We start from the raw sequence: 21,217 nt of genomic DNA, 5'->3' as shown, positions 1-21,217 counted from the left end.
GAATTGCGGGGGATATAAATTGTGGGGTGATATGAATTGAGAGAGGATATAAATTGTGGGGGATGTAAATTGAGGGACGATATAAATTGTGCGGGATATAAATAGTGGGGTGATATCAATTGCGGGGGGAGTATAAATTGCGGGAAGATATGAATTGCGGGGTATATAAATTGCGGGGGATATAAATTTCGGGGGGATCTCAATTGTGGGGGGATATAAATTGAGGAGGGATAAAACGTGTGTGGGGATTTGGATTGTGGGGGATGTAAATTGCGGGGGATATAAATTGCAGGGGTAAATCAATTGTGGGGGGATATAAATTGTGTGGGACATAAATTGTGGGGGGAGAAAAATTGTCGAGCATCATAAATTATGGGGGATATAAATTGAGGGAGGATATAAATTGTGGGAGATCTAAATTGTGGTAGGATATAAAATGCGGGTTATATATCGCGGGGGGATGTACATTGTGGGGGATATAAATTGCTGGGGGATATCCATTGTGGGGGATATAAATTGCGGGTGGATACAAATTGTGGTCGATCTAAATTGTGGGGGATATCAATTGCGGGGGAATACAAATAGTGGAGGGACATTAATTGTGGAGGGATATAAATTGTGGCCGGATATACATTGTGGGGGTGATAAATTGCGGGGGCTATAAATTGAGGGGGGATATAAATTGCGGGGGATATAAATTGCGGGGGGATATAATTGTGGTGGGATATAAATGATGGGGGTATTTAAATTGCAGGGGATATAAATTGCGGGGTGATGTAAATTGTTGCAGGATATAAATTGTGGGGCTATATATTGTGAGGGGATATAAATTATGGGGGATGTAACTTGTGGGGGGATATAAATTGCGGGGATATATATTGTGGGGGGATATAAATTATGGGGCGATATAAATTATGGGAGGATATAAACTGATACATGTATAAATTGCGGGGGATATAAATTGCGGGGGATATAAATTGCGGGGGGATATAAATTCTGCGGGGATATAAATTGAGGGGGGTATAAATTGCTTGGGGATATAACTGGCGGGGGAGTTAAATTGTGGGGGATTTAAATTGTGGGGGATGTAAATTGCGGGTGGATATATATTGTGGCGGGTTATAAATTGCGGGAGGATATGAATTGAGGGGGGTATAAATTGTGGGGATATAAATTGTGGGGGATATCAATTGTGGAGGATATGAATTGTGGGGGATATCAATTGTGGGGGGATATCAATTGCGGGAGGATATAAATTGCAGGGGAATATGAATTGCGGGGGATATAAATTGTGGGGGGATATGAATTGAGGGAGGATACAAATTGCGGGGGATATGTATTGCGGGGTATATAAATTATGGGGGGATATTAATTGTGGGGGGATATAAATTGTGGGGGGATATGAATTGCGGGGTATATAAATTGCCGGGGATATAAATTGTGGGGGATATAAATTGCGGGGGGATATAAATTGCATGGGGATATAAATTGTGGGGGGACATAAATTGAGGCGTGTATAAATTGCGGGGGATATCAATTACGGGGGATTATCAATTGTGGGTGGATATAAATTCTGGGGGGTTATAAATTGTGGGTCGATATAAATTGTGGGGGGATATAAATTGTGGGGGGATATAAATTGAGGGGGGCATAAATTGCGGGGGTATATAACTTGCGGGGGAGTTAAATTGTGGGGGGATATAAATTGTGCGGGATATAAATTGTGGGAGATTTAAATTGTGGTGGATATAAATTGCGGGTGGATATATATTGCGGCGGGTTATAAATTGCGGGAGGATATAAATTGAGGGGGGTATAAATTGAGGGAGGATATAAATTGTGGGGGATATAAATTGAGGGAGGATATAAATTGTGGGGGATATGATTACGGGGGAAATAAATTGCGGGGGGATATAAATTGAGGCATGTATAAATTGCGGGGGATATATATTGCGGGGGGATATAAATTGTGGGGGATATAAATTAAGGGGGGACATAGATTAAGGGGGTATAAATTGCGGAGGTATATAACTTGTGTGGGGATATAGATTGTGGGGGATATAAATTGCGGGGGATATAAATTGCAGGGGGATATCAATTATGGGGGTATAAAAATTGTGAGGGTATATAAATTGTGGGGATCATAAATTATGGGGGATATAAATTGAGGGAGGATATAAATTGTGGGGGATATACATTGTGGGGTGATATAAATTGTGAGGGGATATAAATTGAGGGGTGTATAAATTGCGGGGGATGTAAATTGTGGGGGGATATACATTATGGGGGATAGAAATTGTGGGGGTTTATAATTTGTGCGGGGATATTAATTGAGGGGGTTTATAAATTGCGGGGGTATATAAATTGTGGGAGGATACGAATTGCAGGGGGATATGAATTGCGGGGGATATAAATTGTGGGGTGATATGAATTGAGAGAGGATATAAATTGTGGGGGATGTAAATTGAGGGACGATATAAATTGTGTGGGATATAAATAGTGGGGTGATATCAATTGCGGGGGGAGTATAAATTGCGGGGAGATATGAATTGCGGGGGATATAAATTGCGGGGGGATATAAATTACAGGGGGATATAAATTGTGGGGGGATATAAATTGAGGAGGGATAAAACTTGTGTGGGGATATGGATTGTGGGGGATGTAAATTGCGGGGGATATAAATTGCAGGGGTAAATCAATTGTGGGGGGATATAAATTGTGTGGGACATAAATTGTGGGGGGAGAAAAATTGTCGAGCATCATAAATTATGGGGGATATAAATTGAGGGAGGATATAAATTTTGGGAGATCTAAATTGTGGTAGGATATAAAATGCGGGTTAGATATCGCGGGGGGATGTACATTGTGGAGGATATAAATTGCGAGGGGATATCAATTGCTGGGGGATATAAATTGCTGGGGGATATCCATTGTGGGGGATATAAATTGCGGGTGGATATAAATTGTGGGCGATCTAAATTGTGGGGGATATCAATTGCGGGGGAATACAAATATTGGAGGGACATTAATTGTGGAGGGATATAAATTGTGGCCGGATATACATTGTGGGGGTGATAAATTGCGGGGGCTATAAATTGAGGGGGGATATAAATTGCGGGGGGATATAAATTGCGGGGGATATAATTGTGGTGAGATATAAATGATGGGTGTATTTAAATTGCGGGGGATATAAATTGCGGGGTGATGTAAATTATGGGGGATGTAACTTGTGGGGGGATATAAATTGCGGGGATATATATTGTGGGGTGATATAAATTATGGGGCGATATAAATTATGGGAGGATATAAACTGATACATGTATAAATTGCGGGGGATATAAATTGCGGGGGATATAAATTGCGGGGGGATATAAATTCTGCGGGGATATAAATTGAGGGGGGTATAAATTGCTTGGGGATATAACTGCCGGGGGAGTTAAATTGTGGGGGATTTAAATTGTGGGGGATGTAAATTGCGGGTGGATATATATTGTGGCGGGCTATAAATTGCGGGAGGATATGAATTGAGGGGGGTATAAATTGTGGGGATATAAATTGTGGGGGATATCAATTGTGGAGGATATGAATTGTGGGGGATATCAATTGTGGGGGGATATCAATTGCGGGAGGATATAAATTGCAGGGGAATATGAATTGCGGGGGATATAAATTGTGGAGGGATATGAATTGAGGGAGGATACAAATTGCGGGGGGATATGTATTGCGGGGTATATAAATTATGGGGGGATATTAATTGTGGGGGGATATAAATTGTGGGGGGATATGAATTGCGGGGTATATAAATTGCGGGGGATATAAATTGTGGGGGATATAAATTGCGGGGGGATATAAATTGCATGGGGATATAAATTGTGGGGGGATATAAATTGAGGCGTGTATAAATTGCGGGGGATATCAATTACGGGGGATTATCAATTGTGGGTGGATATAAATTCTGGGGGTTATAAATTGTGGGTCGATATAAATTGTGGGGGGATATAAATTGTGGGGGGATATAAATTGAGGGGGGTATAAATTGCGGGGGTATATAACTTGCGGGGGAGTTAAATTGTGGGGGGATATAAATTGTGCGGGATATAAATTGTGGGAGATTTAAATTGTGGGGGATATAAATTGCGGGTGGATATATATTGCGGCGGGTTATAAATTGCGGGAGGATATAAATTGAGAGGGGTATAAATTGCGGAGGGATATAAATTGCAGGGGGATAGAAATTGCGGGGAGATATAATTTGTGGAGGGATATAAATTGTGGTAGGATATGAATTGTGCGGGATATAAATTGTGGGGGATATAAATTTTGGGGGATATCAATTATGGGGGAATATAAATAGTGGAGGGACATTAATTGCGGGGGATATAAATTGAGGGGGGATATAAATTGCGGGGGGATATTAATGGCGGGGGAATTAAATTGTGGTGGGATATAAATAATGGGGGAATTTAAATTGCTGGGGTATAAATTGCGGGTTGATGTAAATTGTGGGGCATATATATTGTGGAGGCATATAAATTGCGGGGGGATATAAATTGTGGGGGGATATAAATTATGGGGGATGTAAATTGTGGGGGATAGAAATTGCGGGGGATATAAATTGTGAGGATTGAAATTGTGGGGGTATATCAATTATGGGGGTATGTACGTTGTGGGGGATATAATTTGCGTGGGATATAGATTGTGTGGGATATAACATGTGGGCGATATAAATTATGGGGGATGTAAATTGTGGGGAGATATAAATTGTGGGGATATATACTGTGGGGGGATATAAATTATGGGGCGATATAAATTATGGGAGGATATCAACTGATGCGTGTATAAATTGCGGGGGATATAAATTGCGGGGGATATAAATTGATGGGGGGATACAAATTCTGGGGGGATGTAACTTGCGGGGGATATAAATTGCGGGGGGATATAAATTGTGGGGTTTATAAATTGTGGGCGGATATAAATTGCTAGGGGACATAAATTGCGGGAGCATATAAATTGAGGGGGATGTAAATTGAAGGGGATATAACTTGTGGGGGGATATACGTTATCGGGGATATAAATTGTGGGTGTTTATAATTTGTGGGGGGATATAAATTGAGCGGGGTTATAAAAAGTGGGGGGATATAAATTGCTGGGGTATATGAATTTGGGGGATATACGTTGTGAGGGATATATATTTTGGGGGATATAAATTGCGGTGGGATATACATTGTGCAGGGATATAAACTGTGGGGGGATAGAAATTGTGGGGGATATAAATTGCGGTGGGATATAAATTGTGGGTGATATAAATTGTGGTGGGATACAAATTGTGGGTGATATAAATTGAGGCGGATATAAATTGCGGGTGGGATATAAATTGTGGGGGAAATAAATTGTGGGGGGATATGAATTGTGGGGGACATAAATTGTGGGGGATATCAATTGCGGGAGGGTACGAATTGCGGCGGGATATGAATTGCGGGGGATATAAATTAAGGGGGGACATAGATTAAGGGGGGTATAAATTGCGGAGGTATATAACTTGTGTGGGGATATAGATTGTGGGGGATATAAATTGCGGGGGATATACATTGTGGGGGACATAAATTGTGGGGGATATAAATTGCAGGGTGATATCAATTGTGGGGGGATAAAAATTGTGCGGGTATATAAATTGTGGGGGATATAAATTGAGGGAGGATATCAATTGTGGGGGATATACATTGCGGGGTGATATAAATTGTGGGGGATATAAATTGCAGGGGGATATCAATTGTGGGGAATATAAATTGTGCATGATATAAATTGTGGGGGGATATAATTTGCGGGGGGATATAAATTGTGGGGGATACAAATTGTGGGGGATCTTAATTGTGGGGGATATAAATTGTGGGGGGATATCAATTGCGGGAGGATATAAATTGTGGGGGATATAAATTGAGGGAGGATATAAATTGTGGGGGATACGAATTGTGGGGGATATAAATTGTGGGGGATATCAATTGAGGGGGGATATAAATTGCAGGGGGATATGAATTGCGGGGGTTATAAATTGCGGGGGATATAAACTGTGGGGGATATATGTTGCGGAGGGATATAAATTGCGGGCAGATATAATTTGTGAATAGATATAAATTGTGGTAGGATATCCATTGTGGGGGATATAAATTGCGGGGGTATAAAAATTGTGGTGGATATAAATTGTGGGGGATATAAATTGCGGGGGAAAATAAATTGTGGAGGGATATAAGTTGTGGAGGGATATAAATTTTGGGGGATATGAATTGCGGGGGATAAAAATTGTGGGGGATATGAATTGTGGGGGATATAAATTGCGGGGGAATATAAATTGTGGAGGTATATAAATTGTGGAGGGACATAAATTGTGGCAGGATATACATTGTGGGGGTTATAAATTGCGGGGGATATAAATTGCGAGGTGATGTAAATGGTGGAGGATATAAATTGTGGAGGCATATAAATTGCGGGGGGATATAAATTGTGGGGGGAAATAAATTATGCGGGATGCAAATTGTGGGGGATATAAATTGCGGGGGATATAAATTGTGGGGATTGAAATTGTGGGACGATATAAATTATGGGGTGATGTAAGTTGTGGGGATATAAATTGTGGGGGGATATCAATTGTGGGAGGGTACGAATTGTGGCGGGATATGAAGTGCGGAGGATATAAATTGTGGGGTGATATGAATTGAGGGAGGATATAAATTGTGGGGGATATAAATTGAGCGGGATATAAATTGCAGGGGGATATCAATTGTGGGGGGATAAAAATTGTGAGGGTATATAAATTGTGAGGGATCATAAATTATGGGGGATATAAATTGAGGGAGGATATAAATTGTGGGGGATATACGTTGTGGGGTGATATAAATTGTGAGGGGATATAAATTGAGGGCTGTATAAATTGTGGGGGATATAAATTGTGGGGGGATATACATTATGGGGGATATAAATTGTGGGGGTTTATAATTTGTGCAGGGATATAAATTGAGGGGGTTTATAAATTGCGAGGGTACATAAATTGCTTGGGTATATAAATTTGGGGGATATAAGTTTTGGGGGATATAAATTTTGGGGGATATAAATTGTGGTGGGATATACATTGTGAAGGGATATAAACTGTGGGGTGAAATAAATTGTGGAGGTATATAAATTGCGGAGGGATATAAATTATGGAGGGATATAAGTTGTGGGGTGATATAAATTGTGGGGGGATATAAATTGCGGTGAGATATAAATTGTGGGGGATGTAAATGTTGGGGGATATAAATTGCGGTGGGATATAAATGGTGGGGGATATAAATTGTGGGGGATATAAATTGCGGGGGGATATAAATTGTGGGTGATATAAATTGTTGGTAATATAAATTGTGGGGGATATAAATTGCGGGGGATATAAATAGTGGGGTATATAAATTGTGGGGATATGAATTGCGGGGGATATAAATTGTGGGGTGATATGAATTGAGGGAGGATATAAATTGTGGGGGATGTAAATTGAGGGAGGATATAAATTGTGCGGGATATAAATAGTGGGGTGATATCAATTGCGGGGGGAGTATAAATTGCGGAGAGATATGAATTGCGGGGGATATAAATTGCGGGGGGATATAAATTCCGTGGGGATATAAATTGTGGGGGGATATAAATTGAGGAGGGATAAAACTTGTGTGGGGATATAGATTGTGGGAGATGTAAATTGCGGGGGATATAAATTACAGGGGTAAATCAATTGTGGGGGGATATAAATTGTGTGGGACATAAATGGTGGGGGGAGAAAAATTGTGGAGCATCAAAAATTATGGGGGATATAAATTGAGGGAGGATCTCAATTGTGGGGGATATAAATTGCGGGGGGATATAAATTGTGGGGAATATAAATTGTGCGTGATATAAATTGTGGGGGGATATAAATTGCGGGGGGATATAATTGCGGGGATATAAATTGAGGGAGGATATAAATTGTGGGGGATATGAATTGTGGGGGATATAAATTGTGGGGGATATCAATTGAGGGGGATATAAATTGCGGTGGGATATGAATTTCGGAGGATATATATTGCGGGGGATATAAATTGTGGGGGATATATGTTGCGGAGGGATATAAATTGCAGGGGATATAAATTGTGGCGGGATATAAATTTTGGGGGGATATAAATTATGGGGGGTATAAATTGCAGAGGGATATAAATTGCGGGGGGATATAAATTGCGGGCAGATATAATTTGTGGAGGGATATAAATTGTGGTAGGATATCCACTGTGGGTGATATAAATTGCGGGGGTCTAAAAATTGTGGTGGATATAAATTGTGGGGGATATAAATTGCGGGGGAATATAAATTGTGGAGGTATATAAGTTGTGGAGGGATATAAATTGTGGGGATATGAATTGCGGGGGATAAAAATTGAGGGGGATATGAATTGTGGGGGATATAAATTGCGGGGGAATATAAATTGTGGAGGTATATAAATTGTGGAGGGACATAAATTGTGGCAGGATATACATTGTGGGGGTTATAAATTGCGGGGGATATAAATTGAGGGGTGATGTAAATGGTGGGGGATATAAATTGTGGAGGCATATAAATTGCGGGGGGATGTAAATTGCGGGGATTGGAATTGTGGGGTGATATAAATTATGGGGTGATGTAAGTTGTGGGGGATATAAATGGCGGGGGATATACATTTTGTGGGATATAACTTGTGGGGTGATATAAATTATGGGGATTGTAAATTGCGGGGGATATGAATTGTGGGGATATATATTGTGGGGGGATATAAATTATGGGGTGTATAAATTATGGGAGGATATAAACTGATGCGTGCATAACCTGCGGGTGATATAAATTGTGGGGGATATAAATTGTGGGGGATATACAGTGTGGGGGATTTAAATTGTGAGGGTATATAAATTGAGGGGTGTATACATTGCGGGGATATAACTTGTGGGGGGATATACATTTTGAGGGATATAAATTGTAGGGGTTTATAATTTGTGGGGGGATATAAATTGAGGGGGATTATAAATTGCGGGGGGATATAAATTGCTGGGGGACATAGATTTGGGGGATATAAATTGTGGGGGATATAAATTTAGGTGGAGATAAATTGCGGTGGGATATACATTATGAAGGGATATGAACTGTCGGGAGGCATAAATTGTGGGTGATATAAATTGTGGGTGATATATATTGTGGGTGACATAAATCGCGGGGCGATATAAATTGTGGGTGATATAAATTGTGGGGGATATCAATTGTGGGGGATATAAATTGTGGGGGGATATCAATTGCGGGAGGATACGAATTGCGGGGGGATATGAATTGCGGGGTGATATGAATTGAGGGTAGATATAAATTGTGGGGTTATAAATTGAGGGAGGATATAAATTGTGTGGGATATAAATAGTGGGATAATATCAATTGCGGGGGGATATAAATTGCGGGGGGATGTGAATTGCGGGGGAAATAAATTGCGGGGGGGGATATAAATTGTGGGGGATATAAATTGCGGGGGGATATAAATTATGGGGGGATATAAATTGTGGGGGGATATAAATTGAGGCATGCATAAATTGCGAGGGATATAAATTGCGGGGGGACATAAATTGTGGGTGGATATAAATTAAGGGGGGACATAGATAAAGGGGGGTAGATATTGCGGAGGGATATAACTTGTGTGGGGATATAGATTGTGGGGGATGTAAATTGCGACGGATACAAATTGCAGGTGGATATCAATTGTGGGGGGATATAAATTGTTGGGGATATAAATTGTGGGGGGATAAAAAATGATGCATGAATAAATTGCGGGTGACAGAAATTGCGAGGGGATATAAATTGAGCGGTGTATAAATTGCGGTGGATATAAATTGTGGGGGGATATACATTATGGGGGATATAAATTGTGGGGGTTTATAATTTTTGCGCGGATATAAATTGAGGGGGTTTATAAATTGCGGGCGTATATAAATTGCTGGGGTATATAAATTTGGGGGGATATAAGTTTTGGGGGATATAAATTTTGGGGGATATAAATTGTGGTGGGATATACATTGTGAAGGGATATAAACTGTGGGGGGAAATAAATTGTGGGGGTATATAAATTGCGGAGGGATATAAATTGTGGAGGGATATAAGTTGTGGGGGGATATAAATTGTGGGGGGATATAAATTGAGGTGAGATATAAATTGTGGGGGATGTAAATGTTGGGGGATATAAATTGTGGTGGGATATAAATGGTGGGGGATATAAATTGTGGGGGATATAAATTGTGGGGGATATGAATTGTGGGGGATATAAATTGTGGGGGATATCAATTGCGGGAGGATATAAATTGTGGGGGATATAAATTGAGGGAGGATATAAATTGTGGGGAATATGAATTGTGGGGGATATAAATTGTGGGGTATAGCAATTGAGGGGGGATATAAATTGCGGGGGGATATGAATTTCGGGGGATATAAATTGCGGGGGATATAAATTGTGGGGGATATAAGATGCGGGGGTATATAAATTGAGGGAGGATTAAATTGTGGGGGATATGAATTGTTGGGGCTATAAATTGTGGCGTGATATAAATTGTGGGGGGATATAAATTATGGGGGGAATAAATTGCGGAGGGATATTAATTGCGGGGGGATATAAATTGTGGAGGTATATAAGTTGTGGAGGGATATAAATTGTGGCAGGATATCCATTGTGGGGGATATAAATTGCGGGGGAATATAAATTGTGGAGGTATATAAGGTGTGGAGGGATATAAATTGTGGGGGATATGAATTGCGGGGGATAAAAATTGTGGGGGATATGAATTGTGGGGGATATAAATTGCAGGGGGATATAAATTGTGGGGGGATATCAATTGAGGAGGGATGAAACTTGTGTGGGGATATAAATTGAGGGAGGATATAAATTGTGGGGGATATGAATTGTGGGGAATATAAATTGTGGCAGGATATAAATTGTGGGGGGATATAAATTATGGGGGGTATAAATTGCGGAGGGATATAAATTGCGGGGGGATATAAATTGCGGGCAGATATAATTTGTGGAGGGATATAAATTGTGGTAGGATATCCATTGTGGGGGATATAAATTGCGGGGGAATATAAATTGTGGAGGTATATAAGTTGTGGAGGGATATAAATTGTGGGGGATATGAATTGCGGGGGATAAAAATTGTGGGGGATATGAATTGTGGGGGATATAAATTGCAGGGGGATATAAATTGTGGGGGGATATCAATTGAGGAGGAATGAAACTTGTGGGGGGACATAGATTGTGGGGGATATAAATTGTGGGGGATATGAATTGTGGGGGATATAAATTGTGGGGGATATCAATTGCGGGAGGTTATAAATTGTGGGGGATAAAAATTGAGGGAGGATATAAATTGTGGGGGATATGAATTGTAGGGGAATTAAATTGTGGGGGAATGTCAATTGAGGGGGATATAAATTGCGGGGGGATATGAATTGCGGGGGGATATAAATTGCGGGGGATATAAATTGTGGGGGATATAAATTGCGGAGGGATATAAATTGAGGGAGGATATAAATTGTGTGGGATATAAATAGTGCGGTGATATGAATTGCGGGGTATATAAATTGTGGGGAATATAAATTGTGCGTGATATAAATTGTGGGGGATATGAATTGTGGGGGATATAAATTGTGGGGGGATATCAATTGCGGGAGGATATAAATTGTGGGGGATATAAATTGAGGGAGGATATAAATAGTGGGGGATATCAATTGTGGGGGATATTAATTATGGGGGGTATAAATTGCGGAGGGATATAAATTGCGGGGGATATAAATTGCGGGCAGATATAATTTGTGGAGGGATATAAATTGTGGTAGGATATCCATTGTGGGGGATATAAATTGCGGGGGAATATAAATTGTGGAGGTATATAAGTTGTGGAGGGATATAAATTGTGGGGGATATGAATTGCGGGGGATAAAAATTGAGGGGGATATGAATTGTGGGGGATATAAATTGCAGGGGGATATAAATTGTGGGGGGATATCAATTAAGGAGGGATGAAACTTGTGTGGGGATATAAATTGAGGGAGGATATAAATTGTGGGGGATATGAATTGTGGGGAATATAAATTGTGGCAGGATATAAATTGTGGGGGGATATAAATTATGGGGGGTATAAATTGCGGAGGGATATAAATTGCGGGGGGATATAAATTGCGGGCAGATATAATTTGTGGAGGGATATAAATTGTGGTAGGATATCCATTGTGGGGGATATTAATAGCGGGGGGATATGAATTGCGGGGGATATAAATTGCGGGGGATATAAATTGTGGGGGATATAAATTGCGGGGGGATATAAATTGAGGGAGGATATAAATTGTGTGGGATATAAATAGTGGGGTTATATGAATTGCGGGGGATATAAATTGTGGGGAATATAAATTGTGCGTGATATAAATTGTGGGGGATATGAATTGTGGGGGATATAAATTGTGGGGGGATATCAATTGCGGGAGGATAGAAATTGTGGGGGATATAAATTGAGGGAGGATATAAATAGTGGGGGATATGAATTGTGGGGGATATAAATTGTGGGGTATATCAATTGAGGGGGGATATAAATTGCGGGGGGATATGAATTGCGGGGGATATAAATTGCGGGGGATATAAATTGTGGGGGATATAAGTTGCGGGGGTATATAAATTGAGGGAGGATTACATTGTGGTGGATATGAATTGTGGGGGATACAAATTGTGGCGTGATATAAATTGTGGGGGATATAAATTATGGGGGGTATAAATTGCGGAGGGATATAAATTGCGGAGGATATAAATTGCGGGCAGATATAATTTGTGGAGGGAAATAAATTGTGGTAGGATATCCATTGTGGGGGATATAAATTGCGGGGGAATATAAATTGTGGAGGTAAATAAGTTGTGGAGGGAAATAAATTGTGGGGGATATGAATTGCGGGGGATAAAAATTGTGGGGGATATGCATTGTGGGGGATATAAATTGCAGGAGGCTATAAATTGTGGAGGGATATCATTTGAGGAGGGATGAAACTTGTGTGGGGATATAAATTGAGGGAGGATATAAATTGTGGGGATATGAATTGTGGGGAATATAAATTGTGGAAGGATATAAATTGTGGGGGGATATAAATTATGGGGGGTATAAATTGCGGAGGGATATAAATTGCGGGGGGATATAAATTGCGGGCAGATATAATTTGTGGAGGGATATAAATTGTGGTAGGATATCCATTGTGGGGGATATTAATAGCGGGGGAATATAAATTGTGGAGGTATATAAGTTGTGGAGGGATATAAATTGTGGGGGAAATGAATTGCGGGGGATAAAAATTGTGGGGGATATAAATTGTGGGGGATATAAATTGCAGGGGGATATAAATTGTGGGGGGATATCAATTGAGGAGGGATGAAACTTGTGGGGGGATATAGATTGTGGGGGATATAAATTGTGGGGGATATGAATTGTGGGGGATATAAATTGTGGGGGATATCAATTGCGGGAGGTTATAAATTGTGGGGGATAAAAATTGAGGGAGGATATAAATTGTGGGGGATATGAATTGTAGGGGAATTAAATTGTGGGGGAATGTCAATTGAGGGGGATATAAATTGCGGGGGGATATGAATTGCGGGGGGATATAAATTGCGGGGGATATAAATTGTGGGGGATATAAATTGCGGGGGGATATAAATTGAGGGAGGATATAAATTGTGTGGGATATAAATTGTGGGGGATATATGTTGCGGAGGGATATAAATTGAAGGGGGATATAAATTGTGACGGGATATAAATTTTGGGGGGATATAAATTATGGGGGGTATAAATTGCAGAGGGATATAAATTGCGGGGGGATATAAATTGCGGGCAGATATAATTTGTGGAGGGATATAAATTGTGGTAGGATATCCACTGTGGGTGATATAAATTGCGGGGGTCTAAAAATTGTGGTGGATATAAATTGTGGGGGATATAAATTGCGGGGGAATATAAATTGTGGAGGTATATAAGTTGTGGAGGGATATAAATTGTGGGGGATATGAATTGCGGGGGATAAAAATTGAGGGGGATATGAATTGTGGGGGATATAAATTGTGGAGGTATATAAATTGTGGAGGGACATAAATTGTGGCAGGATATACATTGTGGGGGTTATAAATTGCGGGGGATATAAATTGAGGGGTGATGTAAATGGTGGGGGATATAAATTGTGGAGGCATATAAATTGCGGGGGGATGTAAATTGCGAGGATTGGAATTGTGGGGCGATATAAATTATGGGGTGATGTAAGTTGTGGGGGATATAAATTGCGGGGGATATACATTTTGTGGGATATAACTTGTGGGGTGATATAAATTATGGGGATTGTAAATTGCGGGGGATATGAATTGTGGGGATATATATTGTGGGGGGATATAAATTATGGGGTGTATAAATTATGGGAGGATATAAACTGATGCGTGCATAACCTGCGGGTGATATAAATTGTGGGGGATATAAATTGTGGGGGATATACAGTGTGGGGGATTTAAATTGTGAGGGTATATAAATTGAGGGGTGTATACATTGCGGGGATATAACTTGTGGGGGGATATACATTTTGAGGGATATAAATTGTAGGGGTTTATAATTTGTGGGGGGATATAAATTGAGGGGGATTATAAATTGCGGGGGGATATAAATTGCTGGGGGACATAGATTTGGGGGATATAAATTGTGGGGGATATAAATTTAGGTGGAGATAAATTGCGGTGGGATATACATTATGAAGGGATATGAACTGTCGGGAGGCATAAATTGTGGGTGATATAAATTGTGGGTGATATATATTGTGGGTGACATAAATCGTGGGGCGATATAAATTGTGGGTGATATAAATTGTGGGAGATATAATTTGTGGGGGATATCAATTGCGGGAGGTTATAAATTGTGGGGGATAAAAATTGAGGGAGGATATAAATTGTGGGGGATATGAATTGTAGGGGAATTAAATTGTGGGGGAATGTCAATTGAGGGGGATATAAATTGCGGGGGGATATGAATTGCGGGGGGATATAAATTGCGGGGGATATAAATTGTGGGGGATATAAATTGCGGGGGGATATAAATTGAGGGAGGATATAAATTGTGTGGGATATAAATTGTGGGGGATATATGTTGCGGAGGGATATAAATTGCAGGGGGATATAAATTGTGGCGGGATATAAATTTTGGGGGGATATAAATTATGGGGGGTATAAATTGCAGAGGGATATAAATTGCGGGGGGATATAAATTGCGGGCAGATATAATTTGTGGAGGGATATAAATTGTGGTAGGATATCCACTGTGGGTGATATAAATTGCGGGGGTCTAAAAATTGTGGTGGATATAAATTGTGGGGGATATAAATTGCGGGGGAATATAAATTGTGGAGGTATATAAGTTGTGGAGGGATATAAATTGTGGGGGATATGAATTGCGGGGGATAAAAATTGAGGGGGATATGAATTGTGGGGGATATAAATTGCGGGGGAATATAAATTGTGGAGGTATATAAATTGTGGAGGGACATAAATTGTGGCAGGATATACATTGTGGGGGTTATAAATTGCGGGGGATATAAATTGAGGGGCGATGTAAATGGTGGGGGATATAAATTGTGGAGGCATATAAATTGCGGGGGGATGTAAATTGCGGGGATTGGAATTGTGGGGCGATATAAATTATGGGGTGATGTAAGTTGTGGGGGATATAAATTGTGGGGGATATACATTGTGTGGGATATAACTTGTGGGGTGATATAAATTATGGGGATTGTAAATTGCGGGGGATATGAATTGTGGGGATATATATTGTGGGGGGATATAAATTATGGGGTGTATAAATTATGGGAGGATATAAACTGATGCGTGCATAACCTGCGGGTGATATAAATTGTGGGGGATATAAATTGTGGGGGATATACAGTGTGGGGGATTTAAATTGTGAGGGTATATAAATTGAGGGGTGTATACATTGCGGGGATATAACTTGTGGGGGGATATACATTTTGAGGGATATAAATTGCAGGGGTTTATAATTTGTGGGGGGATATAAATTGAGGGGGATTATAAATTGCGGGGGGATATAAATTGCTGGGGGACATAGATTTGGGGGATATAAATTGTGGGGGATATAAATTTAGGTGGAGATAAATTGCGGTGGGATATACATTATGAAGGGATATGAACTGTCGGGAGGCATAAATTGTGGGTGATATAAATTGTGGGTGATATATATTGTGGGTGACATAAATCGCGGGGCGATATAAATTGTGGGTGATATAAATTGTGGGGGATATAAATTGTGGGGGATATCAATTGCGGGAGGTTATAAATTGTGGGGGATAAAAATTGAGGGAGGATATAAATTGTGGGGGATATGAATTGTAGGGGAATTAAATTGTGGGGGAATGTCAATTGAGAGGGATATAAATTGCGGGGGGATATGAATTGCGGGGGGATATAAATTGCGGGGGATATAAATTGTGGGGGATATAAATTGCGGGGGGATATAAATTGAGGGAGGATATAAATTGTGTGGGATATAAATAGTGGGGTGATATGAATTGCGGGGGATATAAATTGTGGGGACTATAAATTGTGCATGATATAAATTGTGGGGGATATGAATTGTGGGGGATATAAATTGTGGGGGGATATCAATTGCGGGAGGATATAAATTGTGGAGAGTGAAATTGTGGGGGGATATAAATTATGGGGGATGTAAATTGCGGGGGATATAAATTGTGGGGATATATATTGCGGCGGGATATAAATTATGGGGCGATATAAATTATGGGAGGATATAAACTGATGCGTGTATAAATTGCAGGTGATGTAAATTGGGGGGATATAAATTGCGGGGGGATATAAATTCTGGGGGGATATAACTTGCGGGGGATTTAAATTGTAGGGGGCAAAAATTGTGGGTGGATATATATTGCGGGGGGATATAAATTGAGGGCGGTATATATTGCGGGGGGATATAAATTGAGGGGGGATATAAATTGCGGGGGGATATAAATTCTGGAGCGACATAAATTGTGGTAGGAAAGATATTGTGGGGGATATAAATTGTGGGGGATATACATTATGGGGCATATAAATTGTGGGGGTTTATAATTTGTGGGGGGATATAAATTGAGGGGGGTTATAAATTGCGGGGGGATATAAATTGCTGGGATATTTTAATTTGGGGGTATATAAATTGGCGGTATATAAATTTTGGTGTATATAAATTGCAGTGGGATATACATTGTGAAGGGATATGAACTGTGGGGGGGGCATAAATTGTGGGGAGATATAAATTGCGGTGGGATAAAAATTGCGGAGGGATATAAATTGTGGAGGGATATAAATTGTGGGGGGATATAAATTGGGGGGATATAAATTGCAGTGAGATATAAATTTTGTGTCATGTAAATTTTGGGGGAAATAAATTGCGGTGTGACATAAATGGTGGTAGATATAAATTGTGGGGAATATAAATTGCGGGGTGATATAAATTGTGGGTGATAAAAATTGTGGGTGATATATATTGTGGGGGATATAAATTGCGGGGGGATATAAATTGTGGGGGATATAAATTGTGGGGGATATGAATTATGGGGGATATAAATTGTGGGGGGATATCAATTGCGGGAGGATACGTATTGCGGGGGGATATGAATTATTGGGATATAAATTGTGTGGTGATATGAATTGAGGGAGGATATAAATTGTGGGGGATATAAATTCTGGGAGGATATAAATTGTGTGGGATATAAATAGTGGGGTGATATCAATTGCGGGGTTATATAAATTGCGGGGGTATATAAATTGTGGGGGGATATAAATTAAGGGGGGACATAAATTATGGGGGGTATAAATTGCGGAGCGATATACATTGTGTGGGGATATAGATTGTTGTGGATATAAATTGCCGGGGATATAAATTGCAGGGGGATATCAATTGTGGGGGGATATAAATTGTTGGGGATATAAATTGTGGGGAGATAAAAAATGATGCATGTATAAATTGCGGGGGATATAAATTGAGGGGGGATAACAATTGTGAGGGGATATAAATTGTTGGGGAACATAAATTATGGGGGATATAAATTGAGGGAGGGTTTAAATTGCGGGTGATATATTGCGGGGGGATATAAATTGTGGGGGACAAAAATTGTGGGTGACAAAAATTGTGGGGGGAGATAAATTGCTGTCGGATCTAAATTGTGGGGATATATATTGTGGGGGATATATATTTTGGGGGATATAAATTGCGGAGGGATATAAATTGTGGAGGATATAAATTGTGGGGGATATAAATTGTGGGGGGATATCAATTGCGGGAGGATACCAATTGCGGAGGGATCTGAATTGCGGGGGATATAAATTGTGAGGTGATATGAATTGAGGGAGGATATAAATTGTGGGGGATATAAATTGAGGGAGGATATAAATTGTGTGGGAGATAAATAGTGGGGTGATATGAATTGCGGGGGATATAAATTGCGGGGGGATATAAATTGGAGGGGTTCTAAATTGCGAGGGGATATAAAGTACGGGGGGATATAAATTCTGGGGGATATAAATTGAGGAGGGATAAAACTTGTGTGGGGATATAGATTGTGGGGGATATAAATTGCGGGGGATATAAATTGCAGGGGGATATCAATTGTGGGGAATATAAATTGTGGGGGATATAAATTGTTGGGGGATAAAAATTGATGCATGTATAAATTGCGGGGGATATAACTTGAGAGGGGTAAAAATTGTGAGGGGATATAAATTGTGGGGGATATGAATTGTGGGGGATATAAATTGATGGAGGATATAAATTGTGGGGGATATGAATTGTGGGGGATATAAATTGTGGGGAATGTCAATTGAGGGGGATATAAATTGCGGGGGGATATGAATTGCGGGGGGATATAAATTGCAAAGCATAGAAATTGTGGGGGATATAAATTGCGGGGGGATATAAATTGCGGGGGGATATAAATTTTGTGTTATATAAATTGAGGCGTGTATAAATTGCGGTGGATATAAATTGCGGGGGGATATAATTTGTGGAGTGATATAAAATGTGGTAGGATATCCATTGTGGGGGATATAAATTGCGGGGGGATAAAAATTGTGGAGGTATCTAAATTGAGGAGGGATATAAATTGTGGGGGATATAAATTGAGGGAGGATATAAATTGTGGGGATATGAATTGTCGGGGAATTAAATTGTGGGGGAATGTCAATTGAGGGGGATATAAATTGCGGGGGGATATGAATTGCGGGGGGATATAAATTGCGGGGGATATAAATTGTGGGGGATATAAATTGCGGGGGGATATAAATTTTGGGGGGATATAAATTGTGTGGTTATATAAATTGAGGCGTGTATAAACTGCGGGGATATAATTTGCAGGGGATATAAATTGAGGGGGATATAAATTGTGGAGGATATGAATTGTGGGGGATATAAATTGAGGGAGGATATAAATTGTGGGGGATATAAATAGTGGGGTGATATGAATTGCGGGGGATATAAATTGCGGGGGGATATAAATTGGAGGGGTTCTAAATTGCGAGGGGATATAAAGTACGGGGGGATATAAATTGTGGGGGGATATAAATTGAGGAGGGATAAAACTTGTGTGGGGATATAGATTGTGGGGGATATAAATTGTTGGGGGATAAAAATTGATGCATGTATAAATTGCGGGGGATATAACTTGAGGGGGGTAAAAATTGTGAAGGGATATAAATTGTGGGGGATATGAATTGTGGGGGATATAAATTGAGGGAGGATATAAATTGTGGGGATATGTCTTGTGCGGGATATAAATTGTGGGGAATGTCAATTGAGGGGGGATATAAATTGCGGGGGGATATGAATTGCGGGGGGATATAAATTGCGGGGCATATAAATTGTGGGGGATATAAATTGCGGGGGGATATAAATTGCGGGGGGATATAAATTTTGTGGTTATATAAATTGAGGCGTGTATAAATTGCGGGGGATATAAATTGCGGGGGGATATAATTTGTGGAGTGATATAAAATGTGGTAGGATATCCATTGTGGGGGATATTAATTGCGGGGGGATAAAAATTGTGGAGGTATATAAATTGAGGAGGGATATAAATTGTGGGGGATATTAGTTGCGGGGGGGTAAAAATGTTGGGGGATATAAATTGTGGGGGATCTAAATTGCGGGGGAGTATAAATTGAGGAGGTATATAAATTGTGGAGGGATATAAATTGTGGCAGCATATACATTTTGGGGGTTATAAATTGCGGAGGATATAAATTGCGGGGGATATAAATTGTGGTGGGATATAAATAATGGGGGGATGTAAATTGTGGGGGATATAAATAGCGGGAGGATATAAATTGTGGAGAGTTAAATTGTGGGGGGATATAAATTATGGGGTGGTGTAAGTTGTGGGGGATATAAATTGCGGGGGATATACATTGTGTGGGATATAACTTGTGGGGGGATATAAATTATGGGGGATGTAAATTGCGGGGGATATAAATTGTGTGGATATATATTGCGGCGGGATATAAATTATGGGGCGATATAAATTATGGGAGGATATAAACTGATGCGTGTATAAATTGCAGGTGATGTAAATTGGGGGGATATAAATTGCGGGGGGATATAAATTCTGGGGGGATATAACTTGTGGGGGATTTAAATTGTAGGGGGCAAAAATTGTGGGTGGATATATATTGCGGGGGGATATAAATTGAGGGGGGTATAAATTGCGAGGGATATAAATTGAGGGGGGATATAAATTGCGGGGGGATATAAATTCTGGAGCGACATAAATTGTGGTAGGAAAGATATTGTGGGGGATATAAATTGTGGGGATATACATTATGGGGATATAAATTGTGGGGGTTTATAATTTGTGGGGGGATATAAATTGAGGGGGGTTATAAATTGCGGGGGGATATAAATTGCTGGGATATTTTAATTTGCGGGTATGTAAATTGGCGGTATATAAATTTTGGTGGATAAAAATTGCGGTGGGATATACATTGTGAAGGGATATGAACTGTGGGGGGCATAAATTGTGGGGGGATATAAATTGCGGTGGGATAAAAATTGCGGAGGGATATAAATTGTGAAGGGCTATAAATTGTGGGGGGATATAAATT

The sequence above is a fragment of the Heterodontus francisci genome, chromosome X (assembly GCF_036365525.1).
Source record: "Heterodontus francisci isolate sHetFra1 chromosome X, sHetFra1.hap1, whole genome shotgun sequence".
NCBI classification, from domain to species: Eukaryota; Metazoa; Chordata; class Chondrichthyes; order Heterodontiformes; family Heterodontidae; genus Heterodontus; species Heterodontus francisci.
Note: the sequence above shows the minus strand (reverse complement) of the source record.